The sequence below is a fragment of the Nomascus leucogenys genome, chromosome 5, assembly GCF_006542625.1.
Source record: "Nomascus leucogenys isolate Asia chromosome 5, Asia_NLE_v1, whole genome shotgun sequence".
Classification (NCBI taxonomy): Eukaryota; Metazoa; Chordata; class Mammalia; order Primates; family Hylobatidae; genus Nomascus; species Nomascus leucogenys.
In genome coordinates this window covers 136,412,914-136,428,221 of record NC_044385.1, presented here as the reverse complement: position 1 = coordinate 136,428,221, position 15,308 = coordinate 136,412,914, and the positions used below count along the sequence as shown (strand labels likewise).

At 41.3% G+C, this 15,308-nt stretch overlaps 1 pseudogene; it reads left to right on the top strand.

Annotated features, from left to right (window-relative positions):
* The first annotated feature begins 14,897 nt into the window (after nucleotides 1–14,897).
* On the top strand, nucleotides 14,898–14,988 carry LOC115835222 (annotated as a pseudogene).
* The last annotated feature ends 320 nt before the right edge of the window (nucleotides 14,989–15,308 follow it).

Sequence of the window (15,308 nt, the reverse complement as noted above, 5' to 3'; positions counted from 1 at the left end):
TTTTAGTTATATTAGGAGTGGAGTAGAGGGCTGGATTCCAAGTATTACTTGATGTAGGAAAAAAAAATAGATGGCTGATTTCTTTTCCCTAATGACTGAAGCTTCAGTTTGAACTGGATCAGAATATAGTCCACGGAGAATGAGTGTGTTACTGCATACTCAGAAAAACAGCTCTCAGTATGATGATGTTCTCAGTTAACTCACCCACCAGAGCCATCATGAAGGCAAAGGACAGAATGTGAACATGCAGCACAGTGCTCCAGGCAGGCCATGCGGCAGGGACCCAGTTCGCCACCTTCTCGCCACTTTTGACAAAACCAGTGAAAAGTGTTCTTTTGTTCTCCTTAGTATATAGAAGGGTAGAGAAGAAAATTAAAATCATTAGGCTTAGTTTCTCCTGAAGTTACTGAGAGGTATTAAGAGCCACTTCAGAGCATTTCGTACATGTATATATATTTTGTGTACAAAATTTTGTACGTATATATGTATAAAGTTCATTTGTCATGTTTATTATATACAATTTAGTATCCCTAGGAAAGTACAAAGAAGATAATATAACACCGTGGATCCCAACATTCAAATCCCATTCATCTTATACCTGTTATTCCGAAAGCAGTTTTTATGTTTTTTAAATTAACTTACAGTAAAACCAACTTATTCTGATGTACATTTCTATGAATTGTGAACTTATATATAGGTTCACATACCCATAACCAAATCAGCACGCAGAACAGTTTCATCACCTAAAAACCTTCAAACCCGTACTATGTATAACACGCTCAGGCACCCTAACCTGGTCATCAACCATGGAACTCCCCCATCATAGATCGTCTATTCAAGAATGGAATAATAGACTTGAAACTGTCTTCTTTCACTCAGCATAATGTATTTGACATTCCTCCAAGTCGTTATGTGTATCAGTAGTTCGTTCCTTTTTATTGCTGAGCGGGATGGCATTTTATAGACATACCACCCTTCACTTCTCTATTCACCTGTTGAAGGATATTTGGGTTGTTTCTGGGTTTTGGTGATTATAAATAGGAATAAACATTCACATTCAGGTTTGCATGTGAATGTAAGTCTTCATTACTTTAGGATAAATGCCCAGTACTAAGACAGCTGTGTCATAGGGGAAGTGTGAGTTCAATGTTCTAAGGAGCTGCCAAACCATCCTCCAGCGTGGCTGCACCATGCTGCCTTCCACCAGCAACCAATGCGAGCTCCAGTGGCTCCACATCCCCTCCAGTATTTGATTTGCCAGCAATTTGTGTGTGTGTGTGTGGTCTTCTCACAAGTATATAGTGGCATTAACTATGGTTAATTTGCATTTCTCTAATGGTTAATGATGTTGAACAGTTTTTGGCTGTCTGTATATCTTGTATATTCTTTTTTTTTAAGTGTCTGTTAAGCCTTTGCTCAGTCTTTTTAAATATTTTATTTTATTTTATTTTATTTTATTTTTAGATGGGGTCTTACTGTGTTGCCCAGGCTGGACTGCAGTGGCCTAATCTCGGCTTGCTGTAACCTCCACCTCCTGGGCTCAAGTGATCCTCCCACCTCAGCCTCCTGAGTAGCTGGGACTGCAGATGTGTGCCACGCACCCAGCTAATTATTTTGTATTTTTGTAGAGACTGGGTTTCACCATGTCATCTAGGCTGGCCTCAAACTCCTAGACTGAGGTGATCTGCCCACCTTGGCCTCCCGAAGTGCTGGGATTTCAGGCGTGAGCCGCCGTATCCAGCCCGTTTGTTCAGGTTTTCAGTTGGGTTGCTCGTTTTCATACTGTTGTATTCTGAATGTTTTTCGCACATTCTGGTTACAAGCCCGTTTTTGGATAAGTGATTTGCAAATTCACCCACTTAATGATGTCTTTCACAGAGCTAAACTTTTTTGCTTTTTAAAATTTCAGCTTTTATTTTAGATACAGTGGTGTATACGCAGGATTGTTACGCAGGTGTATAGTACCAGGTGGCGAGCGTGGCACCCAATAGGTAGCTTTTCAACCCAGGCCCCGTCCTCCCTCCCCGCTCTAGTATTCTGCAGTGTTGATTGTTCCCATGTTTATGTCCATGTGTAAAGCTAAACTTTTTAATTTTGACGATATCCAACTTATCAATTTTTGTTTTCTTCCATTGGACATGCTTTTGCTATTACGGTTAAGAACCCATTGATAAACCCTAGCTCACAAATATTTTCTCTTGCGTTTTCTTCTCAAAGTTTTATGGTTTTACTTACTACATTTCGATTTGTAATCCATTTTTTAATTGATGAAATTCACATAACGTAAAATTCACCATGTTAAGGTGAACAATTCCGTGGCATATAGTGCATTCACAATGCTGTGTCACCACCTGCGTCTAGTTCTAAGCCACCTGCTTCTAGTACTAAACCAGCTTCATCTAGCACTAAACCACCTGAATCTAGCACTAAACCACCTACATCTAGTTGTAAACCAGCTGCATCTAGTACTAAATTACCTGCACCTAGCACTAAACCTCCTATATCTAGTTCTAAACCACCTGCATCTAGTTGTAAACCAGCTGCATCTAGTTCTAAACCAGGTGCGTCTAGTTCTAAACCACCTGCATCTAGTTCTAAGTCAGCTGCATCTAGTTCTAAACCACCTGCATCTAGTGCTAAATCCCCTTCATCTAGTTCTAAACCACCTGCATCTAGTACTAAACCAGCTGCATCTAGTTCTAAACAACCTGCATCTAGTGCTAAACCACCTTCATCTAGTTCTAAACCACCTGCATCTAGTAGTAAACCAACTGCATCTAGTTCCAAACGAGCTGCATCTATTTCTAAACAACCTGCATCTAGTTCTAAATCAGTTGCATCTAGGTCTAAATTCGTTGCATCTAGTACTAAACCATCTGCATGTAGTTCTAAACCACCTGCATCTAGTTCTAAACCACCTGCATCTAGTTCTAAACCACCTGCATCTAGTTCTAAACCACCTGCATCTAGTTCTAATCAGTTGCATCTAGTACTAAACTATCTGCATGTAGTTCTAAATCAGCTGCACCTAGTTCTAAACGACCTGCATCTAGTTCTAAACTACCTTCATCAGGTTCTAAACCAGCTGCATCTAGTATTAAACCACCTGCATCTAGTTCTAAACCACCCGCATTCAGTTCTAAATCGGTTGCATCTCATACTAAACCACCTCCATCTAGTACTAAACCACCTGCATCTAGTACTAAACCACTTGTGTCTAGTTCCAAAACTAGTTCCATCACACCAAAGCCCCATGCCCATTCAGAAGTCACGCTCCATTCCCTCCCTACCCCTCTGTCCCTGGCAAACACCAGTCTGCTTTCTGACTCTACACATTTGCCTACTTTGGATATTTCATACAGTGTATGACTTTTGTGTGTGCCTTCTTTCACTTAGCATGATGTTCTCAAGGTTATCCACATTGTGGCATGCATCAGTACTTCAATCACTTTTATGGCTGTATAACTTCCATCATGTAAATATGCTACATTTTCTTTATCCACTCACCCATTCATGAACATGTGGACTATCTTGATCTTTGGCTACCGTGAATAGTGTTGCTGTGCATATGCATTTGTTTGAGCTCCTGTTTGCTTTTCTTTTCTTTTTCTTTCCTTTTTTTTTTGTGAGATGGAGTCTTGCTGTGTCGCCCAGGCTAGAGGGCAGTGGTGCGATCTCGGCTCACTGCAAGCTCTGCCTTCTGGGTTCAGACCATTCTTCTGCCTCAGGCCTCCCTAGTAGCGGTGACTACAGGCACCTTCCACCACACCCAGCTAATTTTTTGTATTTTTAGTAGAGACAGGGTTTCACCACGTTAGCCAGGATTGTCTTGATCTCCTGATCTCGTGATCCACCCACCTCAATTCTTTAGGGTATCCACCTAGGAATGGAATTGCTGAGACTGTGTTTAACTTTTTGAGGAACTGCCAAACTCTTTTTCACAGAGGCTGAACTGTTTTACACTCCCACCAACAGTGATGCGGGCTCTAATTCCTCTACGTCCTTGTCCACACTTATGATTTTCCAATTTTTGATTATAACCATCTTAGTGGGTATGAAGGGGTCATGGTTTTGATTTGCATTTTCCTAATTTTTCATGATGCTGTGCATCTTTTCAATGTGCTTCTTGGCCATTTATATATTGAGTAGACATTTGAAATGTTTACTCAATTTCTTTTCCATTTTAAATTAGGTTGTTTGTCTTTTTGTTATTTATTTACTTTTGAGACAGGGTCTCACTCTTTCACCCAGGCTGGAGTGCAGTGGTACAATCATGGCTCACCGCAGCCTCAACCTCCCATGTTCCGGTGATCCACCCACATCAACCTCCTGAATAGCTAGGACTACAGGCATGCGCCACCACACTCAGCTAATTTCTCTAATTTTTTTTTTTTAGAGATGGGGTCTCACTATGTTGCCAGGAATGCTCTCAAACTCCTGGGCTCAAGCAATCCTCCTGCCTGGGCCTCCCAAACTACTGGGATTACAATTGTGCACCACCATGCCTGACCCATCTTTTTGTTGTTTACTGGTAAGCATTCCTCATATATTCTGAATAGTAGACCCTTATCAGATATATGATTTGCAAATATATTTTCCTATTATGATGATTGTATTTTTACTTTTTTAATAATGTATGTTAGTGCACAAAGGTTTTTAATGCTGATGAAGTACAATTTATCTATTTTTCATCTGTTGCTCATGCCTTTAGTGTCATATCTAAGAATCCATTGCCAGATCCAAGGTCATGAATATTTACTCCTATGTTTTCCTCTGTCTATTTCTTCCTTTTCTTATTTCACCCCTCCTACACACACACCTCTTTTTCTTTTTCTTGCCTCTTTGTACTCTCCAGAATTTTTAGTACAATGTTAAATAGGAGTGGTGAATATGGGCATTCTTCCCTTGTTCTTGATCTGAAGAAAAAAGCATTTAGTCTTTCATCATTAAATATGATGTTAACTACAGGGTTTAAAAAAAGAACCAGATACCTTTATCCCTGTAAGTATCATGAGTGGATATCAAATGTTGTTGAATGCTTTTTCTGCATCAATTGCAATCCCATATGCAATCCCATATGATGTGATTATATGGCCTTTCTTCTTCAGCTTGTTGAAACAGTGGATGATAGTGATTGATAATCAAAGATCAGACCAGTTTTATATTTCTGGGATAAAGCCCACTCGGTCATGATATGTTATTCTTTTTATATATTGAGCATTTGATTTGCTAGTACTTACTAGAGTTTATTGTGTCTCTGTTGGTGAGGAAAATTGCTTTTAACTTTATTTTCTTATATTACCTTTGGCTTTTCTATCAAATAATGCCATTTGCAAAAAAAAATGAGCTAGGAAATGTTCCCATCTCTTCTATTTTTTGGAAGACATTATGTAGAGTTGTTTTTTTTTTTTAGATATTTAATAGAATTTGTCAATAAAACCGTTTGGTCCTGCAAATTTCAAAACAAATTATAGGTTTTCAACTATAAATTTAAGTTACAAATAGTTATAGGACTATTCAGGATATCTATTTCATCTTGGATGAGTTAGATAACTTTTTCTTTCAAGGATTAGTTCATAGCAAGTTGTCGAATTTGTGTGTATAGAGTTATTCCTGGTATTCTATTATCTCCATGTCTGTGAAGCCTGTAGCAGCATTTATTATTTCTTTCCTGATATTGAAGATTTTCATCTTCCATCTTTTTCTTTGTCAAATTCATTAGAAGTTTGTCAATATTATTGATCTTTTCAGAGAACCAGCTTTTGGATTTATTGATTTTTTTCTATTTTTTCTGCCTTCAATTTCATCAAATTTTTTCTCTTATCTTTATTATTTCCTTTCATGTTCTTATTTTGTGTTTATTTTGCTCTTCTTTTTCTAGTTTCTTAAGGTGTAAGCGTACATGATTAATTTGAGCCTTTTTTCTTTTTAAACATAAGCATTTGATGCTACATATTTCCCTCTAAGCACTGATTCACCTGCATCCCATGAATTGTGTTATGTTGTAGTTTCATTTACATTCAATTCAAAATAAGTTTTAATTTCTTTGATACTTCCTATGATCCACGGCTTATTTGGAAGTATGTTGCTTAGTTTCCAAATGTTTGTAGATTTTTCTGTTATATTTCTGTTTTTGATATCTGGTTTAATTTCATTATGATCACAGCACATACTACATATTCTTTCAATAGTTGTACATTTGTTAAAGTTTCTTTTATTCTTTCTTGGTGAGTGTTCCATGTACAATTGAAAAGAAAATGTATTCTATTAGTGTTGGCTAGATCGTTTTATAAATGTAATTTATGACCCACTTGGTTGTTGGTATTGTTCAGTTCTTTTATATCCCTGTGATTTTCTGTCTATAGTTCTGTCATTTACCGAGAGATGAGTGCTGAAGTTTCCAATGTTTTTTTCTGGATTTCTAAATTTCTTCTTTCAGTTGGAACAGTTTGCTTTTTCTCTTTTTAAGTTCCATTATTAGGGTGCATACAGTTAGTATTGTTCTGACTTCTTGGTGAGTCAACTCTTTTACCATTATACTACCTGCCTTTTTATGTCTGGGAATTAGTTTTTGCTCCAAAATCTACTTTGTCTGATATTAATATAGCCACTCCATCTTTCTTTTGATTGCTATTTGCTTGATAAGTCTTCTCTATTTTGTTATTTGTATCCTATCCATATTCTTATATTTGAAGTGAGGTTCTTGCTGACAACATATAGTCGGGTCATATTTTTCAAATCTGTTCTGGCAATCTTTGTATTTTAATTAGTGTGTTTAGACTGGGCTTGTGTTTAAAGCAATTATTGGTATGTTTGGATTTAAGTCTAGCTTTTTATTGTTGGTTTTCTGTATGCTACTGTTCATTTTCTCTTTTTCTGCCTTTTTTTGTTATTTACACATTTTCTAGTTTGCTATTTTAGCTTGTGTTGTTTCCTACATTGATATACTTTTAAAACCCAAAAGAAGAAAAGTCTTTCATATTTACCCAGCTATTTCCCATTTATATTTTACTTTCTTTATTCTTGATGTTTCAAAGTATCTTTTAATATCATTTTTCTTATGTTCAAAGAACTTCCCTTAACAATTCTTTTAGAGAAATATATATTCTTTTAGTTTTTCTTCACTTGAAAAATGTCTTTATTTCACCTGTACTGGGTATTTTTTTCCACTGGACATAGAATTCTAATAGTTCTTCACCTTCAACAATTTAAATCTATTGTTTACTTTCTTTCCTTCTGGCCTCTATTTAGTTTCTGATAATAAACCCTGAATCATTCAAATCGGTGTTCCCCTCTAAGTAATGTGCTGTCTCTGGCTACTTTTAGGATTTCTCATTCTCTCTAATTTTCAGACATTTAATTATGACATGTCTGTGTGTGGATTGGGTTCTTTAGCTTTGTGAGTCTGTAGATGTATGTCTTTCTCTTATGGAAAATGTTGGTGTTTGGGGGTTTTTGCAGGCCAATGATTGGGTCAGGTTCCAGGCTGCAAGCTTCAATTCACCTTCTATACGTAGATCTGTTTTTGCGGTACTCTTCGGATCTGTCCTGCATGCGTGCCCCCCAATGGCCTGTCTGAGTGCGGGCAGTGTGGGCAGTTTTCAGTTTGGTAGCTGTTTAGAGTCAGATCTATGCACACACAAATCAAAGATGAGTCCAGGAGTCCCTGAACAATTTTACTGGATCTCCTTCCCTCATTCCACCCTCCCACTGAACTCCCCATTACTTTTCAGATCCTAACATTCCTCTTGTTGACCCCTTGTTTCTAAAACTGTGTCTTCACTTACTCTGCACATAATTTCTGTGGCTGCAGCCATATCTGGGCTAAACAGCAGGAGAACTGGAGAAAAAATATGGTAAAATTCTCCTGCTTTGGTGGTACATCTGAATCTGGTTTTCTTCCCCAGTCTGTCTGCTACTGTTCACTGACAGAGTCCTCTAATAGCTGCTCCATGCACTCAGCAGGAGGGACAGGCTGGAGTGGCCTGCTAAACTTTTCCTGGGACTGGCACCAGCCACAATAGCAACTTAGAAGCATACAGAGTACTTGTTTTGATGATTTTAAATATGATGGTGATAAACAGAAGAGAATCAAACGGTTCAACTTTGGTCATTTAAAAAATCTTTTCACTCTCTTTTCCTTTTTTTTTTTTTCTTTCCACTCTCTTTTCTAAAGCTCGGACACACCATAATCTACCAATTTAGTTAACCATCATTAATGGGCTTTTCGATTTCAATGGCTGTATGCTGGCTCTTTCCATGCACTTTTTCACTCTAGCTTACTGGACTTTAAATTACATGCATTAGCTTGCACTCATTTGGGGTACCATCACTTATACACCAGAATTCTTAAAGCCTAAGACTCAGTGCACCCATCCTGTATCTGAACCCAAGAGTCATTTTGTTGTCCTCATGAAACTAGACAAATCTGAGTTCAGATGCTGACTCTGCCACTTACATACTTGTGACCTTGGGTAAGATATAAAACCTCTCAGAGATCTGCACAAATTAGGTCATTTTTACTTGTAATTCTTCCAAATCAGAATCATAGACTGAGGAGGATTTACAAAAAAGGGAAAACCAGTTTGGCTGCATCACTCATCATCCTTTTACTGATTCTCTGTTCCCTTCCATCTGTTCCTTCCATCCACTCATCCATCCATCATCCATCCATCCATCCATCATCCAGCATCCATCCATCCATCCATCCATCCATCATCCATCCATCATTCATCCATCATCCCTCCATCCATCATCCATCCATCCATCATCCATCCACCCATCATCCATCCATCATCCATCCATCATCCATCCATCCATCATCCATCCATTCATCATCTATCCATCATCCATCCATCATCCATCCATCTGTCCATTCATCTGTTCATCCATCTATTCATTCCATCCATCCATCCATCCATCCATCCATCCATCCATCCATCCACCAATCTATCTCTTCATCATTCATATTCTGCATGCTTATTATTTCCCAACTACTGGGTTAGGTACAGGATAAATGGAAATCAATAATGTTGAGTCCTTAAGAAGTGTTGTGCAAAAAAAATGAATAAATAATTGTGGAAGAAACCTGTAATTTGTCAGGTTAAGGAACTAAAAAGGTAGTTATGCAATAGATAGGGTGAGGTTGAGGGTTGGATTACAAATGGAATAAAGGTTGCTCACATCTGAATGTTGCCTTGAGGATTAAATGAGAAATATGCAAGATGAAGTGCACACGGCATCTCTTCCTTCATCCAGGCCCCGAGTGAGGTCCAGGGATGCAATGTCACGGCATAGCCCCTGCCTCAGGAGACTTTATACCAGTGTGGATTGTTTTCCTCTCTCTTTCTGCATTTTCCTTTACACGTGTGTCTAAATCATTCTGAGGATAATTTTGTGGTCAACTTCATTTCTACCTGAATGACAAATTCCCTATATTTAAATCCCATGATGCAAAAATAGCATTTGGTTTTATTGGACCTGAGATGATCTCTCTGCAATATTAAAAGGTGTCCCCTAGAGTAATTTTTAACTATCTGAGGTTTTGTTAAGATCATTCTTTTCATAATTCGTATCTTCTTCAACCTTTGTTATTCCAGATTTAAGAGATGTTTTCAAGTCGTGTTCTAAGAAGCTTCTGATCCTTATCCTTCTGATCATTTGAGTTATACCTGTCTGACTCTACTATGTCTCCCTGCTGGTTTGATAAAAGACAATTTCACATACTGTGGAGGTCATCAGTCAATCTAATGTTTATTAATCATCCCCTCATTTCACATGGCCTTCTCTGGACCCCTTGGGAGGAGACAAGGTAATAAATCCTATCCTCCATCCCAGGTTCATGATCATTTGGATAGACAAGGTATATAGAGAGAAAATATTTAATAATTAGAGCCCTGAAGGAGAGACTTAGCAGTGAACTTCAACATCTCAAGCCTCCTTCTTCTCCCACTTCCAAACCACACTGAATCACGCGGGAGAAGTGAAAATATCTTTTAAAGACACCAAGAGAAAAATATTTCACAAGCCTGTTCGATAACTTTCTGAAAACAGTCATTGTTCAGGGTGCTGCTTAAATGATCTTTCTGCTTCTGCCCATGGCAAGGCCCCTCCAGCTCTGAAAGCATGCAGAGGAAGGCCCATTGTTCCCTTAACGCCTGAGCATCAATCACCTGGTCACCCAACACTCAGCCAGCTCTGCGCAGAATGTTTCTAAATGATTTTGACTGCAAGATTTTTCGCCATTGGGTCCACGTGGGAACTTCTCCCTCTGGCTCTCCTTACACCTCCACATGGGTGGACACATGGCCCCGGCCTCTGGAGGGATGGAGAGGGAGGGTGCTTCTGGAGAGAGGAGATCTGATGGGGCTGGGGTCTCTCCAGTCCTGCACGTGGCACCCTGTGAACTCACAGCCTTTCGTACCAGCTCCTTCTCTGGTCCTTAGCCCTTTCCTCAGTGCAGTTCAGGGCAGTGGTCACCTGAACGTTTGTTTTGACAGTCACAAATTCCCAGAAACAGGGAAACGGAACTCGCTAGCGACGTTGTGTGGATGAGTTTGCTTTAGGCCGGAACAGGCCTTGCCTTTGGGTAACGGGCTTCCGGGTGCGCCCTGGCCCGCTGTGTGCGCGCGGGAGGAGGTCACCTGGGGCCCCTGGGCGCGCGCGCCGCCTGCCCGCCTGCCCCGCGCGCACCTGCAGGAGGCTCTGGCGCGCTCCCTCCCTCCCTCGCTGCGCTGCGAAGGGCGCGGGAGAGGGGGATTCTAGCAGCGCTGAATCACTTTCCCACAGCCTCTGCGTGGGGAGCGCTTCCTCTGATGCACGCCCTATTTGTACTTCCTGAGTGCGCGTGGACTGCGGGCCCTGCTCGCCGCAGACTTGCCCGAAATAGCAGCGCGCGGGCTCGGCTCCCCGCGCCGCCCGCAGCATCTGCCTCCTCCTCCCGCCTCGTGGGCAACCGGGCGCGGCCGAGTCACGGTGACACTGAGTCACTCGCCAGCGTCAGGAAATGCCTTTTTTAGACTTCCAGTTTGAAATGGAGCAGCAGGTGACTTTTTAAATTCGGTTTTGTGTTTTATCTTCAATTTCCCTGGGGGCAGTTCTTGCTGGTTTCACATTTCCCCACGACTTGCTGCTTGGGGCGGGTTCCGCACCAAATGTACCTAGGCGGAGCTCCACCTTAAGGGATATTCATTTTTCCGATGCAAATGAGAAAATTCTGCAGACTGGTTTTGAAGCAGTCTTCGCTAGACACTCCATGCAACAGTGTGTATTTGTACGTGGGTGGACGGCTTGCTGTCTGTGACGCGTTCCCAGGACAGACTGCAGGTGGCACCCGGGTCCCCTGATTGTGAAGTTCCACCTCTGCAGAATGGCTTAGGTGCAATTTATAGCAGCATTGCCCTTTTTAATTCAGTGTTTACCAAGGTTAACCTGAATCAGGTTACTAGGTGCTACTTAGGATCTATGGCCAGGTCAATGCCTTTTTTTTTTTTTTTAACGGGTAACTAACTGTGTTGGAAAGAAAGTGGATGGGGAATTATTGCAAATATGCTAAATGAAGCCTTTCACCAGAGTTTGCAAATATGAATTGTAACAGTAAAAATACAATGAGAACACACATTTTGAAGGAATTACAAATGAGCATCCGTGGCACTGTATGCGTCCTTACTGTCGCTGGGCAGTTTCTTCTTAAAGAAAGAAGTCCTCCTTGGTACTTAAAGAAATTCAACCTCTAGCACCCTTTGCCTTCCACCCTGTCACTGTTAACAGCTACTGCCACACATGTATCTAGTATAGGAAGGATTGGCAGCCTCACCTTGCTGCATGGAGGATGAGTGTTCCCGGAACACGTTAAGGAACTGAAGTTGCGAATGTGGTAAGGGGAATTGCCCTCAGAAGCAATATGGCAGGGGATTCCTGTGAGTGTGGTTTTCTCAGCTTTGCTGGGGTAACAGGACACAGTGGCTGAGACTTTCCCCATTGTCCAAATTCCTAATTAGAGCCCCAGCTAAAGCAAAAGAGGCCACAGCACCGCATATTCTGAAGAGCTGCCAGCAGTTGGAGGCAGGGTTCCTGTCCTGCTGAAAGAGCCCAGCTCTGTCAGCCACCCCAGCCCTCTCCAGCCCGCACCCCTCTGGAAGAAGAGAGGAGAGGAGAGTGGAGGAGGAGGCAGGAGACTCCAGTCTGCAGGGGTCTTGTGCTTTCCCCTCTGGGAGGGGATGTCTTCCTTGCCAAGTTCCCTGTCCCCATACCCCAGGGCCACAGGAACATCTCAGACTTTGCGGGTGTCTCTAGCCCTGGCTGGATTCTGCTCGCACCCCCGAAACCCATCTGAGGGGGCAGTGCAGAGCTGGCGGAGTAAGGCACACCCACAGCTTTGTGGGGGCCCCGGGCTGTGAGCTTTGTCTGGGGCCTGTGGGAGAGAGCTTGGCTTGAGCTCTTCTGGCCCTCCCCACAAAGAGTCTTCTCTGGGAAAAGCTATGAGGCATGCTTTGGGGTGTGAAAGGAAAATTAATCTTGAGGCCCCGAAGTCACTAAGCTGAAGGGAAAAGTCAGGCTGGGAACTGCTTAGGGCAAACCTGCCTCCCATTTTGGAAAGGCTCATCAGAAACTCAAAAGAGTGTGACCATTTGTCTCTCACCCACCTGTGACCCGGAAGCCCCCTCCCTGCATCGAGTTGTCCTCCCTTTCTGGGTGGAACCAATGTTCATCTTACATGTATTGATTGATGTCTTATGTCTCCCCAGTCACCTTGGGCACACGCCATCAGGACCTCCTGAGGGTGTGTCACAGGCGTGCATCCTTAACTTTGGCAAAATAAAATTCCTAAATTGACTGATACCTTTCTCAGATATTCAGTGTTCACAGGGGGGCAGGGTCTGAAGCGGGAATGGAGAGAGAAGTTTGAGGGCTCTCCAGGGTGGAGGGCCCGGGGAAAACTCATCTGCAGACCTCCCGCCCACCCCAACAAACAAGGAGAACGCCTGGGGACCTCCCCCAACCCCAACAAATAAGGAGAATGCCTGGGGATCACAGAAGGCTCAGGGCAGTGTGGGGAGGGCCTTTACTTCCACAGTTCAGCTGTGAAAGGCTGGTCCCTTCTCCCTTGCCCTGCCTGGTCCCCAGCGGGGAGGAGCAGGAACGGGAGGAGGAGGAAGGAGAAAGATGCAAAGAAAGGCTATGCCTGCTCCCTGTCCCACCAGCCCAGAGTTCTTGTTTGTTTGTTTGTTCTGTAAGTTGTGGCAATTCAACAGAGCCTATGGAAATCTTTTTAGAAAAAAATGTTTATTTTAAAAAGGCATGTGCTAAAATACGTAGTATTATAAAGAAAACTACTATATTAAAATGCACTTATCAAAATATTTTAAAAATTATCAACATAGTAATATACGTATTTCTTTATTGATACATTAAATAATACTGTCTAGAAGGGGACACATTTTAGAATACTGCTGAGCATAAATAATATTTCGTAATACCTGAAATTATTGTAATGTGATACCTATTTTTTCTATTGGTGACAAAGCTTCAGATACTGTTAATACTATAGTGGTTTGTGGCCTTTAGTCATAATTGAAAGACATGCTACGTTTCAGAAGGTTGGTGAGAGTAAACATATACTTTATGCCCCATCTAAGTTCACGGATGCTGGACTCCATGGAGCTGAATCTGAGGGTCATTGCAACAAGAATGGGCACCTAGCCCAAGAATGGGCAGGGCCTGAGGGTAGCACAAGAGGATAGCTTTTATCTAGACAGGACTGGACTGTCCCTAGTCCCTAAAAGGAATCCAAAAGCTCAGGGATCTGTCCAAGTTAGTGTTAAGGGATAGGAATGACCACTTTGCACAGTGCAGTTTGCACTGAGTGCAGGAAAGTGAACACTTTCGTCCCCCTCAGATGTCTGTTTCAGTGCATTTAACAGAAACGCATGGGCTTTGAAACTGGACTGCCTGTGTTTGAATTTTAAATGAATTTGGACAATTATTCACTTACTCTGAACTCAGTGTCGTCACTTGTAGAACTTTGTTGATTGTGGATAAATTAGATGACCTGTGTAATGCGCTTAGAACGGAATGTGGCAAGGGTTTGAATGTGGGCCCCTGGGCAGTGTGACGCCCCCACAGGGTCCTTCCCCCACATCCTTTCTCAACTCCACGAGGGTTTGTGGGTTAAGGAAGAAACAAAATGAGCCCTACGATTTCCCAGCAGATGTGATTGTTCATTTCTCATCATGTTGCCATTGCTAGCAAACTGGTTATAAATAGAAAGAAACTCATGTCCTCGTTGCTGTGTGATCCCCATGGCTCATATGACACAATGTCCCAGGGAAGCCAACCTTCGTCACTACAAAATAGCTTCCTAAATAGGCCAGCAGGCATTATTAGCATCCTATTAGGTTCTGTTGATGAAGTCATCCTTATCAGGTAGTATTCCAGGGGCTTTGGGTGGCATAATTCAAACACAGTCAACCCAGCCACGGTCCATTTTAATTATCGCTACCCTGAGCCCTGACTTAGAAATGTTGACTCCTCTGAATGTCCAGCTTTGTAACTTAATATTTGTAAGACAAGGACAATAACACCTTCATGGCCTTTTAATTTTCCCAATTGTTTTGTATGAATTACATTAAGGAAAGTCTCTCTGAAGATACTAAGATTTCCAACTTGCTGCTCTGTGTCTAAGGTATTCATGCAGGAACAAGGTAAATGCAAAAACCAAACACAAGCCACTTATTAATACGTTGTGCTTTATTTTGTTTTACTTCAGTTATTTATGATAGATTTCCTTGTTCCACTTTTGTATTCTATTTCCCTCCGTCCTTTCCAAATGGGATAGTTCTACTTAATTGAACACAATTATATGAAAAACGCTTATTACTTTTAAAAAATTAAAAATCATCGCTTCTTAGCCTTTTGGGCTAAGATTGAGTGTAATATCTGTTCTTATCAGTTTAAAAAATTAACAAAAAAGTATAAGAATTACACTTTTATAATAAAAGCATAAGAACATTTTAAGAATTATAAATAAAAAATTAGGCAATTCAAGTAACCAGTTTTTCAATCATATTGAAACTTATTTTCAAAGTAAGACCCATTCTAATAGATCTCCCAAATGAAAATTACAACTGGTGACGCATTCCCCAATGTCCCTGCTCCCTGGCCATCCAGGGAACATGAAGAGCCCAGTTCTGCTCCTGGGGCTTCACGCCCCCTTCCTGACTTTGTGTTAAGCGTCTGATTTTTGTGTTGGACTTGATCACGAAGTCAGACATAAGAATAAGTCTCTGTATCAATTAGCGTTGGTTGAA